General features: G+C 45.2%; 1 protein-coding gene across 1 annotated transcript in view; it reads left to right on the top strand.

Moving 5' to 3' along the window:
- The first annotated feature begins 3161 nt into the window (after positions 1 to 3161).
- ccdc102a (coiled-coil domain containing 102A) overlaps positions 3162 to 22584 on the top strand; it is a 48103-nt gene continuing 28680 nt past the window's right edge. The window contains exon 1 of the mRNA XM_069687925.1: positions 3162 to 3310. The gene's annotated coding sequence lies outside the window, so the exon portion shown is untranslated. The remainder of the gene's footprint in view (positions 3311 to 22584) is intronic.

The following is a 22584-nucleotide window of genomic DNA, read 5'->3' as shown; positions in this document are numbered from 1 at the left end:
CAGCTCGTCGACCTGTCTGTCCTCACTGGAGCAGCGCGGGACACCGAGCTGGCGGTGACGACAACATCCGCCGACACCTTTTCACAATAAAACCACGGCGCGAGGACAAAGGTCAGGTGAAACTGTTTTATTGTGAAAAGTACGTTTGTATAATCCGCTTGTTGTCCAGTCTTCTGCCATGTTGTTGTTCCACTTCCCATACGTCCCCGTTGTCCAGGAGACACTGGTCTTCAAAGACAGAGTCTCCAGGGTTGAAAGACCCGCCATCAAATATGCACGTGTTCTTCCGTGATTTGTGGCATGCGATGTGTGTATGATCTTAAATTAAGTATTAAATGGATTTAACAAGAAATACACAACCACACATCATTTTGCCATCAACATTTTAAATTTGAAAGTTTACGCAGCACTCTCATATTTCCGGTAATAATCCGGCTAACTTGACGCATCTGAAGTCAAAACCAAAAGCAAAATCTGAGCTCCTGTTTTTCCGGGACGTCAGGGAGGGAGGAAGAAACCGGCCGAGGGACACCCGTCCCACCAACGAGCAGGAAGAAACCGGCCGAGGGACACCCGTCCCACCAACGAGCAGGAAGCCTGTTCACAGCCCAGCTCACCAGTAGAAAACATCTTCTTGGTCGACAGAAACCATTCATGTTGCCTCCCTGAAGACAGCCAGGTGTTGGGACGTTTTTACATATGATTATTATTGTTTTTTTCAATGCCATGAATGAACCAAACAGAAATCAACATTTTAAATATAGCTCATAAAGTAGAGAATCAGGAACTCTTCTTTACAAAACTAAACCAAACAGGGAATGATGATGATGATGATGATGATGCTTCACATTGATCCCAAGGAGACATTCAATTATTGGGGTTTAAGGTGCAGATCAGTGAATTAGAAACTATTTCCAGTTTTAAACTCTGTTTTTTTCCAACGTATCCACTTCACAAACAGACACCTGAGGCTGGAGGAGGTGCCAGCGGCTCCACGTCAGCTGTTACATCCCATATCAATCACAGCAAAAACAAATCAGATGAGATAACAGAGGCGATGGGTCAGGGTGAGGCTGGTGAGCACACGCGTGTAACTCCAGCACAAGTTTCATTCCCTAACTGTACTGATATAACCAGCGTGGGAGGCAACACACCTTTAAAATTCAGGAGTTTTAATACATTTATTTTATTTGGTTCATTACATAAATCAAGAATTCAATAACCTGCAAGATAGCTGTCAGTAATAGTGTTATTGTTGTCTGATATGAACTCTTTCTGGAGGTTTTGTCTCTTTTCCCTCTTTTAGAGATGTCCTATGTTCTCAATCACTTACAGCCAGAGTTATAAACATGATTACAGCAGTGTTGGTGTGGACATTAGAGAGAATAACACGTATTAGTGATGATAATAGATTTAAAAGTCCTATAAAATTGTGTCATGAAAGTAGGTTCAAAAACATGAAACTTCCTCTTTGGACCATCTCCAACAAGTAGCTGTGTGGTCTCTGTCCTGCCACTAGGGGGCGCCAGTGTCGTATTGTTATGTGTTATCTTGTCATAGTTCAACATGTGACTCGTGCAGTCATTTTCTCAGATCCTTTTTATGACGTACATCATGTTGCTTTTTTCAGGACACAAATACAGTTAAAATATGAAATATTATTCAGATGCAGTAACAACAGACAAGTCAATATTTACAGCAGCAGGAGAATCAAACAAGGTGATTGGGACATCTGTAATGTTGAATCAGTGAAGACTGTTGTGTCAAATAAGCAATTAGTCAACTGTCAGAGTTCATCAGGAGTTGTTCATAATACATAACTCATCTCTCATTAATAACTCAAGACATTATAACCCCAGCGTGTGCAATTGCTCTGTTTTCTGTCATTATGGAGGGAATATATTTGGAGTTTTAACATTCTGACAAAAAAAGACATCTGAACACGTGGTGTTGGATGTTAGGACATACTTTTATTAACCAGGCTGAGAATCTGTTCTCTGACACGATGTCAGACGTTTCCTGTTTTTAAGTTTTGTTAAAAGCGAATTTTAACTCTTCTTTAAAATGACAAATGTCTCGTGCAGGAGGTTTGAATGTGTCCGTGAGGAGAGGGGACAGATCTGAGTGACCACACTCCCATGTCCTCACCCAGGTCCTCACCCAGGTCCTCTCCCAGGTCCTCACCCATGTCCTCTCCCAGGTCCTCACCCAGGTCCTCACCCAGGTCCTCACCCAGGTCCTCACCCATGTCCTCTCCCAGGTCCTCACCCAGGTCCTCACCCAGGTCCTCTCCTCTCCCAGGTCCTCTCCTAGGTCCTCACCCAGGTCCTCTCCTCACCCAGGTCCTCACCCATGTCCTCTCCCAGGTCCTCACCCAGGTCCTCACCCATGTCCTCTCCCAGGTCCTCAGCCAGGTCCTCACCCAGGTCCTCTCCTCTCCCAGGTCCTCTCCTAGGTCCTCACCCAGGTCCTCTCCTCACCCAGGTCCTCACCCATGTCCTCTCCCAGGTCCTCACCCAGGTCCTCACCCATGTCCTCTCCCAGGTCCTCAGCCAGGTCCTCACCCAGGTCCTCTCCTCTCCCAGGTCCTCTCCTAGGTCCTCACCCAGGTCCTCTCCTCACCCAGGTCCTCACCCATGTCCTCTCCCAGGTCCTCACCCAGGTCCTCTCCTCTCCAAGGTCCTCTCCTAGGTCCTCACCCAGGTTCTCTCCTCACCCAGGTCCTCACCCAGGTCCTCTCCTCACCCAGGTCCTCACCTAGGTCCTCTCCCAGGTCCTCACCCAGGTCCTCACCCAGGTCCTCTCCCAGGTCCTCACCCAGGTCCTCACCCAGGTCCTCTCCTCACCCAGGTCCTCACCCAGGTCTTCTCCTCACCCAGGTCCTCTCCTCACCCAGGTCCTCTCCTCTCCTAGGTCCTCACCCAGGTCCTCTCCTCACCCAGGTCCTCACCCGGCGCTCGCGGAATTCCAACTGGGAGGTCTTTGCTCAGCCGACCAATAAGCGAACGGTTGTGCGCTGGAAACCGAATCCGATTGGCTGAAATCAGTAGAATGTTGTAATATCGGCAGCCGGTTGGCCGCACGGGCTGTCCGAACGCTGAAGACCCGCCCACTCTCTCCTCTGAGAGGACGTCGTTTTCCATCCAGGGCAGAGGGGGGAAAAAACGGCACACGGAGAGGGAGAGCCGGGCGGAGGTTTGGCTGGAAAAACGGGGGAATAACGGCCGCTTCACCGGGATAAAAAACAACAAAAAACAACAACCATCGTCCAGGAGGAGACAACGGCTGGATTCACCGGCGGTCGTTCACGGTACGTTCCCCGCTGCTCTTGTTACGGTGCTGGTAGTTTGACTGAGACCACCGCTCGGAGACACACTGGTGTCAGATGACATCAACCCGGGCTGTTCTTCTTTTCTTTCCACGTACAGTCGACTCCTCGCAGTAATGGACATGTGAGACCCGAAGGGACAGACACTCCGGTGTCTTACCGTGTTCCGGTGTCTCAGTCATTGTTGCTCGGTGGAAAAGCTCCTCAGACTGCCGGAGCCTCCGTTAAGTTTCCCAGCAGATCTCTTTTCTTTGATAACTTCTGACTACCGGCTCCGGAGGAGGTCTGAGTCCCGGAGAGCAGCTGACCCCTGACCGGGGGACACCGTCCGAACCGCAGCCTGACCCCTGACCCCTGACCTAATTCTGGATACACTCTCCTACCTGGAACAGCTGTAATCAGCAGGTCAGAGGTCATCAGACCGGAACAGGAGGACGGATCCACACTTGTTAACCTGTGTGGTGATGGTGTGGGCTCGGCTGGTCCTGGATCAGCTGTCCGGTGGGTTGTGGAGGCACATGGAGGTCAGAGGGAAGTTCCTTCCTGCAGATCCAAGTGCTCACTGCTGTTTGTTATTTTTAACATGTCTGAATATTTCACAGATTTTCTCTGCTTTTCAAAGTGAATCTACGATACGATATTCTTTATTGTCCCCATGGGGACACTTGTGTTGCTGCATTTGATAGAATTCTGCATTTTGAACATAACCTAACATTATTTCTAAAAACAACATACAGCCATAAATAGCGAGGTTTAAGTACAACAAGAATGCATTTCACTTTAAAATAAACAGTACAACACAAAAACGCAGTGTATAGAGCTTCAACACGGAAACAGTATAAACATGGCGGATCCTGGGTCAGACGAGCAGCGAAACACGTTTTATTAGCTTCATTACTTCCACAACTTTCAGAGTGGACGTTTCCACGTGTCACCCGCTCCGTCCTCTGAGACGCTCCGTCCTCTGAAACGCTCCGTCCTCTGGGGATGGTCCACTACTGAGGATCTGGTGAACAACGAGCTGTTAACAGAGGATGCAGCTGTTTGTTCTCCGGCTCGGAGCAGTTCTGTGTTTGTGACTGATGTGGGGAAATATTATGGGTGGTCTCACCGGACACGCACCGGACACGCACCGGACACGCACCGGACTCGCACCGAACACGCACCGAACACGCACCCAACACGCACCGAAGACGCACCCGACACGCACCCGACACGCACCGAAGACGCACCCGACACGCACCCGACACGCACCCGACACGCACCGAAGACGCACCCAACACGCACCCAACACGCACCGAACACGCACCCAACAAGCACCGAAGACGCACCCGACACGCACCGGACACGCACCGAAGACGCACCCGACACGCACCCGACACGCACCGAAGACGCACCCGACACGCACCCGACACGCACCGAAGACGCACCCGACACGCACCCGACACGCACCCGACACGCACCGGACACGCACCGAAGACGCACCCGACACGCACCGAACACGCACCCAACACGCACCCAACACGCACCGAAGACACACCCAACACGCACCGAAGACGCACCCGACACGCACCGGACACGCACCGAAGACGCACCCGACACGCACCGGACACGCACCGAACACGCACCAGACACGCACCGAACACGCACCGAAGACGCACCCGACACGCACCCAACATGCACCGAACAAGCACCTAAGACGCACCGGACACGCGCCGGACACGCACCGAACAAGCACCGAAGACGCACCAGACACTCACCGAACATGCATCAAAGATGCACCGGACACGCACGGAAGACGCACCGGACACTCACCGAAGACGCACCCGACACGCACCGAAGACGCACCCGACACGCACCCGACACGCACCGAAGACGCACCCAACACGCACCCAACACGCACCGAACACGCACCCAACACGCACCCTACAAGCACCGAAGATGCACCCGACACGCACCGGACACGCACCGGACATGCACCGAAGACGCACCCGACACGCACCCAACACGCACCGAAGACGCACCCGACACGCACCCGACACGCACCGAAGACGCACCCGACACGCACCGAACACGCACCCAACACGCACCGAAGACGCACCCGACACGCACCGGACACGCACCGAAGACGCACCCGACACGCACCGGACACGCACCGGACACGCACCGAACACGCACCAGACACGCACCGAACACGCACCGAAGACGCACCCAACATGCACCGAACAAGCACCTAAGACGCACCGGACACGCGCTGGACACGCACCGAACAAGCACCGAAGACGCACCAGACACTCACCGAACATGCACCAAAGATGCACCGGACACGCACCAAAGACGCACCGGACACTCACCTGACAGGCACCGGACACGCACCGGACACGCACCGAAGACGCACCGGACACTCACCGGACACGCACCGAACACGCACCGAACACGCACCCAACACGCACCGAAGACGCACCCAACACGCACCGAACACGCACCGAACACGCACCAGACACGCACCCGACACGCACCGAAGACGCACCGGACACTCACCTGACACGCACCGGACACGCACGGAAGACGCACCGGACACGCGCCGAACACGCACCGAAGACGCACCGGACACTCACCGAAGACGCACCAGACATGCATGGAAGACACACCGGACACGCACCGAAGTTGCACCCAACACGCACCGGACACGCACTGAACACGCACCGAAGACGCACCAGACACGCACGGAAGACGCACCGGACACGCACCGAAGTTGCACCCAACACGCACCGGACACGCACCGGACACGCACCGAAGACGCACCGGACATGCACCGAACATGCACCGAAGAAGCACCGGACACGCACCGAAGACGCACCGAAGACGCACCGGACACGCACCGAAGACGCACCGGACACGCACTGAAGTCGCACCAGACACGCACGGAAGACGCACCGGATACGCACCGGACACGCACCGGACATGCACGGAAGACGCACCCAACACGCACCGGACACGCACCGAAGACGCACCGGACACGCACCGAAGACGCACCTGACACGTAGCGGACACGCACCGGACACTCACCTGACACGCACTGTCGGCGCACCTGACACGCACCGGACCACACACACACACACACACACACACACACACACACACACACACACACACACACACACACACACACACACACACACACACACACACACACACACACACACACACACACACACACACACACACACAGACAGACAGACAGACAGACAGACACACACACACAGACACTCAGGCAGGCTGCAAACTGAAGGGTGACTCCTGTATGTGGTTGTCATGGAAACAAAGAGCTTCTCCTGTAAAAGAAAGAATGAGGAGCCATGTGCTTCTAGTTCAGACTGTGTGTGTGTGTGTGTGTGTGTGTGTGTGTGTGTGTGTCTGTCTGTCTGTGTGTGTCTGTCTGTCTGTGTGTGTGTCAGTGTGTGTGTGTGTGTGTGTGTGTGTGTGTGTGTCTGTCTGTGTGTGTGTGTGTGTGTGTGTGTGTGTCTGTCTGTGTGTGTGTGTGTCTGTGTGTGTGTGGGGGGAGGGGTGTGTGTGTGTGTGTCTGTGTGTGTGTGTGTGTGTGTGTGTGTGTGTGTGTGTGTGTGTGTGTGTGTGTGTGTGTGTGTGTGTGTGTGTGTGTGTGTGTGTGTGTGTGTAGTTCCGGTAATGGATATTATTGACAGTTAATGAGGCAGTAAATGAATCACTGTATTGTTGTGTTTTGTTTTCTTTTGTGAGTATTGTGATGTGTTGTGTGTCACAGAATCACCTGCAAACAAAACATTCAAACACAGATGATGTGATTTTAATTCAACCCGCAGATAATAATTGTTTTTATAATGTATAAATTCATAAACCTGAGAGGTAGTGAGATGACTGGTGGGGAATGAAGCAAACAATGTTTGGTCTTTTATAAGATTATATGTTTTTATATTGAATCCTAAATTGCTGATTAACTAATAAATACAGCTGTATTATCTTATTGCTTCTGTATGCTGCTGTAGCAAAAAAATGTCCCCTCAGGGATTAATAAAGTAAATACCTAACGTATACCCAACCTAACCTAACCCAACCCAACCTATACCCAACCCAACCTAACCCAACCCAACCTAACCTAACCTATACCCAACCCAACCTATACCCAACCTAACCTAACCTAACCTATACCCAACCTAACCTAACCCAACCCAACCCAACCTATACCCAACCCAACCTAACCTATACCCAACCTAACCTAACCCAACCCAACCTATACCCAACCTAACCTAACCTAACCTATACCCAACCTATACCTAACCTATACCTAACCCAACCTATACCTAACCCAACCCAACCTAACCTAACCTAACCTAACCTATACCTAACCTAACCCAACCTAACCTATACCTAACCTAACCTAACCTAACCTATACCCAACCTAACCCAACCCAACCTAACCTATACCTAACCCAACCTAACCTAACCTATACCCAACCTAACCCAACCCAACCCAACCCAACCTAACCCAACCTAACCTATACCCAACCCAACCCAACCTAACCTAAAATGAATAAAGTGGAGTAACACGCTGTTGACATGTTGTCAGTTGACATGTTGTCAGTTGACATGTTGACATGTTGTCAGCTGACATGTTGACATGTTGTCAGTTGACATGTTGACATGTTGTCAGCTGACATGTTGGCATGTCCTTTTGTCCGAGTCCTGCTGTGTCCAAAGGATCACATGGAAAACTGTCGGTCCAGTTTTTATTCTTGTTTACTGATTGTTTGATTTGATGAATTCTGATTTGAATATTAGATTTCGTCACTTTTTACTGTTTTTAATTTAGATTTGTTATGTTTTCATGGAAAAGAGATGGAAAATGCGGTTTTGCCTCAGAAACTATAGTAATAAAACTCACATGATCTTGACACTAAAACACATGAGGAGCATGGTGAGAACAGTTTTCCCTGCTGAATGACTGCCAGGCGTCGGTCCATGAGGAGGTCACGGTTCAGGTTCAGGAGATCAACTGCTGTGTCTCCATGTGAACGATGGCCCGGTCGTTGGTCGTCTCCAGTCTGTGGCCTGCGTCCGTCCAACAGACCTTTTGTTTGTCTGTCTTCCTGTGTGGAATATCAACATCCTGTCATTTGTCGCTCCACCCAGCGAGCTGCTGGCCAAACCTGTGGTTGTGCAGCGCTGCGGGAGGAACAGCGTTCTGTTTGTTCTGGTGCAGCAGGGAGCTGTTGGTATGTGGAGGAGCTCACAGTGGACCTTCACTCACATTCCTGAGCCCTCTCTGTTTACCTTCCTCTCTCTGAGGTCAACCTGTTGTCAGCAGGAGGGCTGCAGCTGATCTCCTGACATCCCAACATCACACCACTTCTGTTCATCTAGAGAACAGTTGGAGGACATGAAAGTGTTGAGGTTTAGTTTCCAGCTCTTTTCTTACATGATGTCATCTTTAGTTTTTCAGTCCATCCTCTCGTTCACTGACTGACAGAGTTCAACCAGTAATAACACATGACATCTCTTCTGTTTCTGGACTTTAACTTTCATTCACACTTCTGCTGCTAATCTGTCCAGAAGAACTCACAGGTGATGCTCAGTACTGCAGAACCATCACAAGGTGTTGATGCTAACACCAGAATCTGTCAGTCAGCTGATCCGACAGGTGGAGGTGGTGGAAACACATCCCTCCAGGAAACGGTGATGTTGTGATGTTAAACCTCCTCCTTCCTACCACTACACTGTGGTGTCGGTGGTCCGATCCAGACTGGTTGGAGAATATAAAGTGAGAACATCTCCACCCTCCCAGCAGGGGACGGGGGGTCTGTCTCTGTGTGTGTGTGTGTGTGTGTGTGTGTGTGTGTGTGTGTGTGTGTGTGTGTGTGTGTGTCTGTGTGTGTCTCTGTGTGTGTGTGTGTGTGTGTGTGTGTGTGTGTGTGTGTGTGTGTGTGTGTGTGTGTGTGTGTGTCTCTGTGTGTGTGTGTGTGTGTGTGTGTGTGTGTGTGTGTGTGTGTGTGTGTGTGTGTGTGTGTGTGTGTCTATGTTTAGCTGTGTTTGTTTAGGACTGGGTAATTATGGCTGGCAGCAGAGTTTGAGTTAGAGCAAGCAGAGGAATGTTTCTGGTCTGTCACTGAAACTTCTGTAAAGGCTTCAACCTGCCTGTTTGTGTGTTTGTGGGTGTGTGCACTTCTTGGTCACATCCTGTGTGTTTCAGTTGTGTTTCCTTGATATTGTATTGGTGCAGATATCTCTGGTTTTTGTGTGAGTCTCCTTCTTGGCTCCTCTCACAAGGGAGAAGTCATAACTCCCCCATTAACACACACACAATAACCACACAGCACCTTCCTGTCCGGGGGGCGGGGCCGGCTGATGATGTCATTGGCTGCTCCCGGTGGCCTAGAGTTGATCTGTGTTCCAGATGTAGCCAATCATAGCAGCAGATGGCGGCACTGGGTGGAGTCGGGGGACGTCTGGGACAGCAGAGCTTTGGTTGGACAGTCCTCACAGTGTGTTTACCTCCTGAAGGACCAACACAGTTGGTAGTCTTCACTGGTATTGGGAGACAGTTTTCAGTCTTGTGCCAAAAATATTGTGAAATATTACAAATATTCTTAATGAGCAACTTGAACTCTTCTAAATAGCTGCAACAAAACTTCAACTGTTTATCTGCATGTTGCTGTGTTTTTATGTTGATGTGTTGAAGTGACAAACGGGGACTTCATGCAGAGCTAACGTCAGTTTATAACCAGACTGTTTCTAAAAGAGTTCGTAGCTTCAGTTCTGTAAAATGGTTTCGATCCAGAAGTGTCTTCAGCTGCAATACCAGCGAGTGCCACCAGAGGTCGGCTCCAAAAAGCCTCCGGCTCCATAGACTCCCATTCAACTTCTCTCATCAAATCCAAAGTGAATCAAATGTGTCCATCAGTTATCTCGGTGTTGTTAGCTAAAGTCACTCCTTCTTATTAGTTTTCTGGAGGTCCATCTGAAAATAATCCCTCATTCATTAGAAAAGAAGATTCAAGAAGACCTGTTTTTGGGGGCGTGTCTGTTTGATTGACAGGCCTGTGGTGCAGTCAGGTTACAGCTATCGGTGGGCGGGACGTAGTATCGTCAGGTTTCCGATCAGATCGGTCAGATCCAGCGCTGGCTCCTCCCCCAGCTCGTCCAAATATGGTCACTTCCTGCTCCAAACTGCTCCGAATTAGCAAGATGGTGACGGACAGAATCTGAACTGGAGGATTCATAACGTTCATATTACATTACATTACATTACATTTATCTGACTCTTTTATCCAAAGACTTACAATAAGTTCATTTCAACCATGAGGGTTCAAAACCAGAACAACAAGAATCAAGAAAATACAATTTCTTCCAGAAAGCTAAACTACAAAGTTCTATCAGTAAGTTCCATGTTAAGATACTAAAGTTCTACTGTTCAAGGTTAAAGGAGGAAGAGGTGTGTTTTTAGTTTGTGGTGGAAGATGTTCAGAGTTTCTGCTGTCCTGATGTTGGTGGAGCTCATTCTACCATTTAGGAGCCAGGACAGAGGAGGAGGAGGAGGAGGAGTAGTGTGAGTGTATTTAGGAGGTTAAAGTCGAGCTGCTGCATTCTGGATGAGCTGCAGAGGTCAGATGGTGCTAACAGGTAGACCTGCCAGGAGGGAGTTACAGTAGTCCAGATGTGAGATGACCAGAGCCTGGGCCAGAGCCTGGACCAGAGCCTGGACCAGAGCCTGGACCAGAACCTGGATCAGAGCCTGGACCAGAACCTGGACCAGAGCCTGGACCAGAGCCTGCGCCGCCTTCTGAGTGAGAAGAGGACGTATTCTCCTGATGTTGTTCACAAACCAACGATGACCTCACTGATGGTTGATGACATCACTGATGGTTGGTTCTGATATATTCTGATTAGATTTTGAGAACTGATTTATCTGCTCTCCATCTGCCTGTCAGGAGGCCTCATGGACAAATAGATGATTTTAAGTGCTCCAAAAGGACGATATGTAGTCTCATATCAGGATATTACATGATATATTGATATAACGCTCGGTCCTACCGGTCACTATCTGCTTGTCCACTGAGACCAGCAGCATTACCAGATGTGGACGTTGCAGTCAGACCTGATCTGATACCGATTACAGTTTCAGCGGCCTGTATGCCGTTTTTAGATTTATTTTAGGACCATTTATTGGAACACATTCCCTCTCAGCAGCTTCGCTGTCGGCCTCCTCCAGATCATCATATTTGGCGCCAGCACGGCCGGTCCTGCTGTTAGATGTGAGCCTGTAAAACTGAATCCCTCCATCTTTAATGTGTCCGCGGTGTTTCTGAGATGTGCTAAATGCACCACAGGGACGTTGTTTCCATAGACTTCCATCTCAACACTCACAACATGAACACTTCCTGTTTGATTCATGTTAGAGGTGTGCTCTCTGCAGCAGGTGTCTGCGCGCACACAAAGATGTTTTATGAGGTGAGAGGCATCACTCCAACAGAGTTTTAGTCACATTAATGGAAATCAGACTTTCATTCATATCATAACAATAACTGAAGATGTACAGCTGTTATTTGTGTGTATTCAGCATTACATTTACATACAAGGTGAAGAAAGGCTCAGAGATTTACTCCCGTTTGAGCAATTAATAATGCGTGTGTGTGTGTGTGCGTGCGTGCGTGCGTGCGTGCGTGTGTGTGCGTGCGTGCGTGCCCCCCCCCCCCGCGCCCAGTGTGGTCACAGACAGATTTACTCGGCTTTAACGCTCAGCCGCACTGTAAAAAAATCCCGTTGTTTTTACGGGGAAAAAAACTGTCAGCTATGGTTTCTAGAAAAATGTATCGTAAAATACAGTGCGGATGTAAAGAACGTTACATCATAAATTGTACATTTTACAGTATAAAGCTGTTGTAATTTACAAAACAAAATACATTTTAAATCATTAAATCCTAAACAGCCCTTTTCTGCTGAATCAGCACGACCATGTTGCTGCTAAACATTTTTTTCCAGTAAGATTTACATGTCGCTGTTTATTGTACATTAAATTCACCATAAAATACCAACAACACTATTTAATTGTAAAAACCTATGACTGTCATTTAACTGTTTTTTTTATGTAAATTATACTCAAAAGTTGTCTTCAAATGTCTTTGGGGTTTTTGTTTGTAATTTAAAGGCATTAAATCCTGTTTCATGACTCCTAATTCAGAGGCAATTACAACGTCGCACTTCATTGAGTATCTGCCTCAGAAATCACACCAACGTCCTCTCTGTCCTCTCTGTCCTCTCCGTCGTCCTCTCAGGGAAGTTGTCTTCCCATCTGTGTGTGCGTCTCCTTCAGTGTGTGTTTGTGTCGCATCGCTCTGTTCAGCGGTGTGTTTTCATTCAGGATTCAGTACAACTCCCCCTGAAGGAGGCGGTCTCCCCCCTGCTGTTCATTGACTGGAGATGATCCAGGCGTGGCAGCTGATTCTTTAAATACTGTTCAGACCCTCCACAAGTTTTTATTGTGATTGTCGCAATCAAAAATGTTTGATTTTTACAGCGAGAAAGATAAATGTTTTTTTTTTTTTTTTTTTGTTTTTTGTTGTTTTTTTAAGCACTGCCTGATACAGGAATAAATCTGAAATCACTTCCTGTGATAATAATCATGCTGCACATCACAGAAACATTTTAGTTCTAATGTTTTTTTTTGTGTATTTATTGAACTTGGAGAACCATGGAGATAAAAGCTCCTAAAAGTTCCTAAAAGGTCCTAAAAGCTGCGTATGTTTCCAGAACAGACCGTCTGTGACTGGAGTATAAAAACAAGGACTACATCAGCCTTTCAAAATAAGAGCTTTAGATGCTGTTTAATTCATGTTCATTCAACACATAGACCTGCTGGATGAAACAAACAAAGAGACGTCTCTGACAACTGGATGTGTGGAGAAAACTCATTTAACATCCAGTAATATGGAATCACTTCAATTTCTTCGCATCGCTTTGACCTATTTGAATTAGTTCCTTTATTCTCATAAGTTACGAACGAAGAAGGCATGCTGGGAAATGCTAATTCTGTGGCGAGGGTAGGGGCAACGGGGCCAATCACAAATATTTCACACTGCTGTTTACCAGTACTGGAAAAAAATGTCCTAAAGAAACATACGAGGCTGTGAAAAGGAAGAAGGAATCATCGGATAAGGAAATGAGCATTTCCCAGCATGCCTTCTGCCTTTCGTGATTCCTGAAAGTAAAGCAATCAACTTCTAACTTTTATGAAAAGTCTAAGCAGTCGGAGGAAATATTAAATTTATTATAAAACATTTTATAAGCAGTTTTGGAGAATTTAATTAAAGTTAAATTTTGATATATTGATTTAATTCAAAGTGAACATAGTGTCACAGAGTCAACCAGACAGATGCTGATGTTGGAATAATCACATACAATATTACCACGTGTTTGATTAATACAATATCATCATTTCATTTCTTTAATATCATCAATACCAGTAGATTGTGAAAAGTGTAAACCTGAAAACATCTGTCAACATCTCCTGTATGAAAATATTGATGAGGTCAGCTTTAATCCTGCTCTCAGGTCAGCACAGTTGAATAGAAATCACAGACTTCCTCATAGATTTTATTGTGAAGGTATAAGCTCCGCCTCTCTCTTTGATCTTTTTTTTTATTCTCTACCTCGTTATCTCTTTCCACCTCTGCCGCTGAGTTTCATCATGTTGTTCAGCAGCCGGGTTACTGAAGCAGAAAAAGAGCTGGTCGCCCGTCTGTTTACCAAACGACACATTATGAAAACCTCGCTCAGCGTTTTTTTAGAGCGGGAAACGCTTTGAAGCTGTCGAGCCCTGAAGAGATGCTCCGATTTAGATCTGAGTTCTGTTGTAGGATCCTTCACTAACCTCACATGATGATGAGGATGATGAGGAGGATGAAACTGGACTGAACTCGTGTTGGGTTTGTATCACAGACTATATAAAAGAGTTCGTAGCTTCAGGTCTGTAAAATGGTTCTGATCCAGAAGTGTCTTCAGCTGCAATACCAGCGAGTGCCACTAGAGGTCGGCTCCAAAAAGCCTCCGGCTCCATAGACTCCCATTCAACTTCTCTCATCAAATCCAAAGTGAATCAAATGTGTCCATCAGTTATCTCGGTGTTGTTAGCTAAAGTCACTCCTTCTTCTTAGTTTTCTGGAGGTCCATCTGAAAATAATCCCTCATTCATTAGAAAAGAAGATTCAAGAAGACCTGTTTTTGGGGGCGTGTCTGTTTGATTGACAGGCCTGTGGTGCAGTCAGGTTACAGCTATCGGTGGGCGGGACGTAGTATTGTCAGGTTTCCGATCAGATCGGTCAGATCCAGCGCTGGCTCCTCCCCCAGCTCGTCCAAATATGGTCACTTCCTGCTCCAAACCGCTCCGAACTAACAAGATGGTGACGGACAGAATCTGAACTGGAGGATTCATAATGTTCACAAACCAACGATGACATCACCAATGTGTTAAAGTGTAGACTAGATTCCTTCCAGTTCCTTGTGTTTGCATTATAAGTTCTAGCTCTTCATAAATATGAAATATATCAGGTCAGTCACCTCCTACATGCTCATGTAGAGAAACCACTGACAGTATCGAATCCTGAAGTTCAGAGAAGCAGGTGAAAGTGTCTCCATATGTTTGAGCTTCCATCGATCACCCCCCTCCCTCACCACACACACTCACACACCTACCTCCCCCTCTCTCTTTCTCGCTCCTGAATAAATGATGGAAATTTGATGCTGCAGCCTTTGCTGAGCTGGACACACACACACACACACACACACACACACACACACACACACACACACACACACACACACACACACACACACACACACACACACACACACACACACACACACACACCTTTGACTCTGTCACACACACTCATGTTTGCTGGAAATTAACCCTGTGTGTGTGTGTGTGTGTGTGTGTGTACAGGGCATGTTTCTGTTGGCATGCAGGGCGTGTGCTGCGTGGAGCCACAGGGTGTGTGTGTGTGTGTGTGTGTGTGTGTGTGTGTGTGTGTGTGTGTGTGTGTGTGTGTGTGTGTGTTTGTGTGTACAGTCATGGTTCAGGAATGTATAATTTGCTGGTGGAGCCTCTCTCTGAAAACACCTGCGGCCTCATGGGACATAAATGTCTCATCTGAGAGTTTTGCTGAAGTCCAGGAAGGTGAACAGTGTTTGTGTGCGCTGAAGTCGGAGCGAGTTGGGAGTTTGTTTCTGTGGAGAGTTTCCAGACGTCGTCTGAAGTGTCCCTGAGTGTGAGCAGGTTGTGCTGCTGGCCGTGTGCAGAACAAACTACACTCACCATCATGTTGCTGCTTCCTGAACTTTACCTGGAGGACATTTCTATGTTTCATGAGTCCTGCTCAGCTGCTGCTGATTCACCGGCTCAGTACGAGAAAAGATGACAGAGCACAGCGTGGCAATATTCAACTGGTCAGGATGGTTTCAACACACGGACGCAGAGAATCAATATTTTATCATCAGCAACATGTTACTGACACATTTCACTGGAATAAAAAAATGACTGAAGGGAGATGAAAAGACAAAAGAAAGTTTTCCTTTGAGGACATCATTTTCGGTTGAGGAAAAGTAATATATTGTATAAATATTTCAATACTCGGCATCAAGCAAAATATTTAAAATCACAATAATATCCTATGGTGATGATATTGTTACTATGGAGACTGTGGTGAGTCCCGTCATCAGTCACCACAGTTTGAAGTGTTCCATTAACAATGTTAGACCCGACTTCACCAAATGGGTCATTTAATAGAACTATAACAAGTAGAAACTACATTAGATTACATATTATATGAAATTTATTCTAATTCTATTTTCCCATTGAGGAGGTGGAGTGATATTTCTAGTGATGAGCACGGTGTGATGTCATGATGATTTGACCAATCAGATCTCTGGGGTGGAGCTACTGGTTGTATAATATTAGTTATCCAATGTTGGTACATTTTCAGAGGATAAAAAAACGAAATGCAGGAAATATGAGAGTGAATGCTGTAAACTGTGAGCTTTGAATAAAGTTGATGTGAGAACAGGAAGTGATGTCGGAGCGGTACGAGATGTTTACCTTCACGGCTCTCAGCCGGACTCACTTACACTCATTTCAGAAGTGAGTTGTGTCTGATCTGTGTCTCTGATTGTGTGATGAAGGTAATTATACCTAATGATGCAGCAGACTGTGTACGTTCCTGCGTATAGATGTCTTCCTGTGAAACCAGCTGGTACTTTTAAAAACAGGAACAAATGTGCAGCTTGGCTTTGAAGTTTGTAAAATCTCCCTCTGGGTCTGTTTCAAGGAGGGAGGAGGTTCCAGTGTGGAGGACGAAGCTGAAGTGATTATAGCTGCACAGTTTCTCTCAGACATCTTTAATATAACGAAACGGATTTTAGAAGCTTTGTTCTGGGCATCAAAAGAAATGTTTAGTGTCAGCGTGCTGAGTGAGGAACACTTCAGACATTTATCTGAGCTTTGTTTCATTCACCACGTTCAGCCCACCGACGTGCTCGTCCAGAGTCCAGGAGAGGACGTCCATCCTGAGACGGAGCGGAGCGATGAGGTCATGTTACACCGGCAGACGTGTTCCTGCTGAAATAAACCGCTCGGTGTCTCAGACCTCCAACATTCACTGCTTCTGTCTCTACTGACCAACAAGGTGAAGAAGTCACCGGAGGACTTGTATCTCCAGTCAGTCCACAAGAAAGATGGCCGGCACGATGAGGAGACGTCAGTATTGACTAGAGGAATAAACAGTGGTCTGTGTGTGTGTGTGTGTGTGTGTGTGTGTGTGTGTGTGTGTGTGTGTGTGTGTGTGTGTGTGTGTGTGTGTGTGTGTGTGTGTGTGTGTGTGTGTGTGTGTAATCTTAAAAAAAACAACTCCCTTTATGAACACAAATAACAATCTGCTCAGCAAAACCAACTGCAGACGTCTCTTTGTTTGTTTCATCCAGCAGGTCTATGTGTTGAATGAAAATGAATTAAACAGCATCAAAAGCTCTTATTTTGAAAGGCTGATGTAGTTGCAACTTTATGCAAAAATCTCATTTAAAACTCCACAAATTACATCAACATTTTTTAGAAAATCCGCTGCAAAATCAAATATTTTTGATCAAAGCAATCACAAGAAAACTCTGCGAAACCCTGTGTGGATGACTGATGGACATTTGTCCAGTAATTATTAGCGTGTCTCCTCCTGTCCGTCAGATCAGGCGCTCCTCGTCCTCCTGGTTCTTTAACCACAGTCCCTCCTGAGGACACGTCTCCCTCTTCTTTTGCCTCATTATTGTTTGAATTTCTGCTGTTGTGAAATGTTTCTTTTGAACTTTTGGTGCCATCTCCAACAACTTCTCTTCACTCACTTTCTTCACGAAGCTCCAGATGAACCGGTGTCCTTATATGGAGAAACAGGGCGTGGCCGTATGCTAATTACAGAGCGTGGACATGCCCTGAAAGTCAGAACATTTCTACACACATATTAGTGAATGAGGCCTGCTGCTCTTCAATGTGGGACATCCTGCTCTATTTTAATCAGAGTCCAGGTCCATACGGACAGCAGCAACACTGACAGAGACCTTCACGTGTGCATGTGAACACATCAGACCTGAGGGGGCATGTCCCTCTCCTCTAAAGGACCTCCAGGATTCAGTGTACAGTGAACCCTCGCTATAACGCGGTTCACCTTTCACGGTCTCGCTGCTTCACGGATTTGCATCGTGCATTGTGTTCTGCATTCTGATTGGCTAAACAGTCTCTCCGCTTCTTCTCTACCTGTTTGTCAATAACGTTGCGGTTTAATATGTACACGTACGTAAAACAGCTTGCCAAATTAAAAATAATCGATGGTGGCATGTCGGTTTATAAGAATCTTTTTGCCCAGAAGAAAAAAGAGCGACAACAACTACCGATAACTATGTTCTTCTCTTGAAAAACCACACCTGCACCGCCGGCTTTAGAAGAAAGAACCGCTGCAGAGCGGAGTCAGGATGCAGCGGCTCAGTCAGAAGAGCAGTGAAATACACGAGTCACTATTTGTCCTACTGTACTTTGTATTTGTTTTCATAATCATTTTTCATTTCCTCCCGTTCTAATCCAATGACTCGGGTCGCAGTGGGGCGGTGCCGATCTCAGCAATTTGAAGCCTTCAGTTCGTATTGATGATTAAAATTATTATTTTACAGTACAGTAGTTATTTGTAAAAAAAAAAACATTTATACAGTACTTTTATTTGTTAAACAAATGCTTGGGCCTGTAAAAAGGTTTTGTTCTTTGGTTTCAATGTATTATGGAGTATTTCATTGTATAATAATTGTAAAAAAAAAAAAGGTTACTACTTCACGGATTTCACCTATCACGGTCTCTATTTGGAACGTAACCCCCGCGAAAAACGAGGGTTCACTGTATCTCCGTTATCTGGTGAGAGACATATAAAACTGAACCGTCCACACTAATGAATCAGATGTACTAAAGTTCCCATAATGCAACTCAGTCATTGTCTGATTGACAGCAGCTCAGCTGGTGTGTGTTTCCATGGTTTCATCTATCAGCTGATCCAAAGAAAATGGAGGCTCCATTATTGAGCCGGAGACATCAGTCCCTGTTGCATGGAGATGAAAAGGGGACAGAGACTGGAGGACGGAGACAGATGGACAGATACAGAGGGACAGAGACTGGAGGAGGGAGACAGATGGACAGAGACGGGGGATGGGGGAGTGTATGAAGGAGTGTCGTTCACTCATACTTCTGTGTAAACATGAGTCAGTAACCCCCCCACCTCTTTAACCCTTTGATGACCTGTTTATTCACAGTTTACAGTCGGTTTCAACACTTCAACCAGCTGCTGTCTTCAGTTGGAACCAATCAGAACAATCAGTGATGTCATCAACCATCAGTGAGGTCATCATCCATCAGTGATGTCATCATCCATCAGTGATGTCATCGTTGGTTTGTGAACGTTATGAATCCTCCAGTTCAGATTCTGTCCGTCACCATTTTGCTAGTTCGGAGCGGTTTGGAGCAGGAAGTGACCATATTTGGAGGAGCTTGGGGAGGAGCCAGCGGTGGATCTGACCGATCTGATCGGAAACCTGACGATAATACGTCCCGCCCACCGATAGCTGTAACCTGACTGCACCACAGGCCTGTCAATCAAACAGACACGCCCCCAAAAACAGGTCTTCTTGAATCTTCTTTTCTAATGAATGAGGGATTATTTTCAGATGGACCTCCAGAAAACTAAGAAGAAGGAGTGACTTTAGCTAACAACACCGAGATAACTGATGGACACATTTGATTCACTTTGGATTTGATGAGAGAAGTTGAATGGGAGTCTATGGAGCCGGAGGCTTTTTGGAGCCGACCTCTAGTGGCACTCGCTGGTATTGCAGCTGAAGACACTTCTGGATCAGAACCATTTTACAGACCTGAAGCTACAAACTCTTTTATAAATAGTCTGTTGTTAGAATTTCTAACTTTGTGTAAATAAACAAGGTCACCATATTTCCAGAAATTTCTTAAATATTAATCTTTAAACCTGACATGTTCCTGCAGCTGGAAACACATGTATCATCATTCATTGCTCGTTGGTCGGAAATCTGCAGCTCAGTTTGTGCGCATACAGTTTGAATACAAGTTATTGGACGTCTTAGATGAAGTGACTGAGGTTAAAGATGATGATCTGTTTATTACTGAAACGGTACGGTGTCCTCCTGCTCTGCTTATTTTCAGGAAGCAGTTCGGTTTAATGATCAATATTTCTTGACGTATCAACTCCTCATTACAAAGAGAGAATCGGCAGTAATTCTCAGCTTTTATTTTGAAGGCAACACATGGGACAGTTGTGGAGCAACAGACCAGTGTTTTCATGTTTTCACAGACTTATCCTGCTGCTGGTTGTTCAGCCAGAGAAGCTGTTCCAGTGCAGGTCGGTACAGGACATGATGTCGGACACATTCCTGCTGTCAGTCCTCACATACTGCTGCTGCAAATCTGTGTGTACACAGATGGTGTGTGTGTGTCTGTGCAGATGGACATCCTGCTGACTGGATGATGTGGACTTGGTTTTTTAGGACACGACAGGGAAACAAATCAGAGATACAAGTTTTTCACATCATCGTTGGTGCATCTAACTACACGGCAGCTCTTCAGCATGACGTCGTTATTTTAAGATATTACTTCAGTTTAGTATCTTTCTAACAATTAGGAAACTTGTGTGTCTGTGGCACACCAACATCCACCCTGTAAACCTCCATCTGTCTTCTGAGTGCTCACTACACACACTGTGATAGGAGGGGCGGAGCCAGAGGAGCCTGGACACATGTAACAAAACATGACATAACATAGCATAGCATAGCATAACATAACATAACATAACATAAAAGAGCATAACATAACATAAAAGAGCATAACATAACATGACATAAAATAACAACATAAAATAGCATAACATGACATAAAATAACATAACATGACATAAAATAACATAACATAACATAACATAAAATAGCATAACATAACATGACATAAAATAACATAACATAACATAAAATAGCATAACATAACATGACATAAAATAACATAACATAAAATAGCATAGCATAACATAACATAACAGCATAACATAACATAACAGCATAACATAACAGCATAACAACATAACAGCATAACATAACAGCATAACATAACAGCATAACAACATAACATAACTTCACATAACATAACAACATAACATAACAGCATAACAACATAATATAACTTCACATAACATAACATAACAGCATAACAACATAACATAACTTCACATAACATAACAACATAACATAACAGCATAACATAATAACATAACAGCATAACAACATAACATAACAGCATAACATAATAACATAACAGCATAACAACATAACATAACAGCATAACATAACAACATAACAACTTCACATAACATAACAACATAACATAACAGCATAACATAATAACATAACATAACAGCATAACAACATAACATAACAGCATAACATAACAACATAACATAACAGCATAACAACATAACATAGCATAACAACATAGCATAGCATAACAGCATAGCATAGGATAACATAACATAACAGCATAACATAACATAAGATAACAGCATAACATAATATCATAACATAACATAGCATAACAGAGCATAACAGCATAACATAGCATAACAGAACATAACATAGCATAACATAGCATAACGTAACATAACAACATAGCATAACATAACATAGCATAACAGAGGATAACATAACATAGCATAACAGAGCATAACATAACATAGCATAACAGAACAGAACATAACATAACATAGTATAGCATAGCATAGCATAGCATAACATAACACAACAGCATAACATAGTATAACAGAGCATAACATAACATAGCATAACAGAGCATAACATAGCATAACATAGCATAACGTAACATAACAACATAGCATAACAGAGCATAACATAACATAGCATAACAGAGCATAACATAACATAGCATAGCATAACATAACACAACAGCATAACATAGCATAACAGAGCATAACATAACATAGCATAACAGAACAGAACAGAGCATAACATAACATAGCATAACAGAACAGAACATAACATAGCATAACATAACACAACAGCATAACATAACATAGCATAACAGAGCATAACAGAGCATAACATAACAACATAGCATAACATAACAACATAGCATAACATAACATAACATAGCATAACATAGTATAACATAACATCACATAACATAACAGCATAACAGAGCATAACAACATAACATAGCATAACAGAGGATAACATAGCATAACATAACATAGCATAACAGAACATAACATAACATAGCATAACGTAACATAACAACATAGCATAACAGAACATAACATAACATAGCATAACATAACACAACAGCATAACATAACATAGCATAACAGAGCATAACATAGCACAACATAGTATAACATAACATCACATAACATAACATAACAGCATAACAGAGCATAACAACATAACATAACATAGCATAACAGAGGATAACATAACATAACATAACATAACATAGCATAACATAGTATAACATAACATCACATAACATAACAGCATAACAGAGCATAACAACATAACATAGCATAACAGAGGATAACATAGCATAACATAGCATAACAGAGCATAACATAGCATAACGT

Source organism: Brachyistius frenatus, unplaced genomic scaffold, assembly GCF_029030835.1.
Source record: "Brachyistius frenatus isolate BFR_SWC_R1_liver_20210118 unplaced genomic scaffold, ASM2903083v1 Contig_507, whole genome shotgun sequence".
Classification (NCBI taxonomy): domain Eukaryota; kingdom Metazoa; phylum Chordata; class Actinopteri; family Embiotocidae; genus Brachyistius; species Brachyistius frenatus.
Note: the sequence above shows the minus strand (reverse complement) of the source record. Positions and strands in the feature narration are given on the sequence as shown.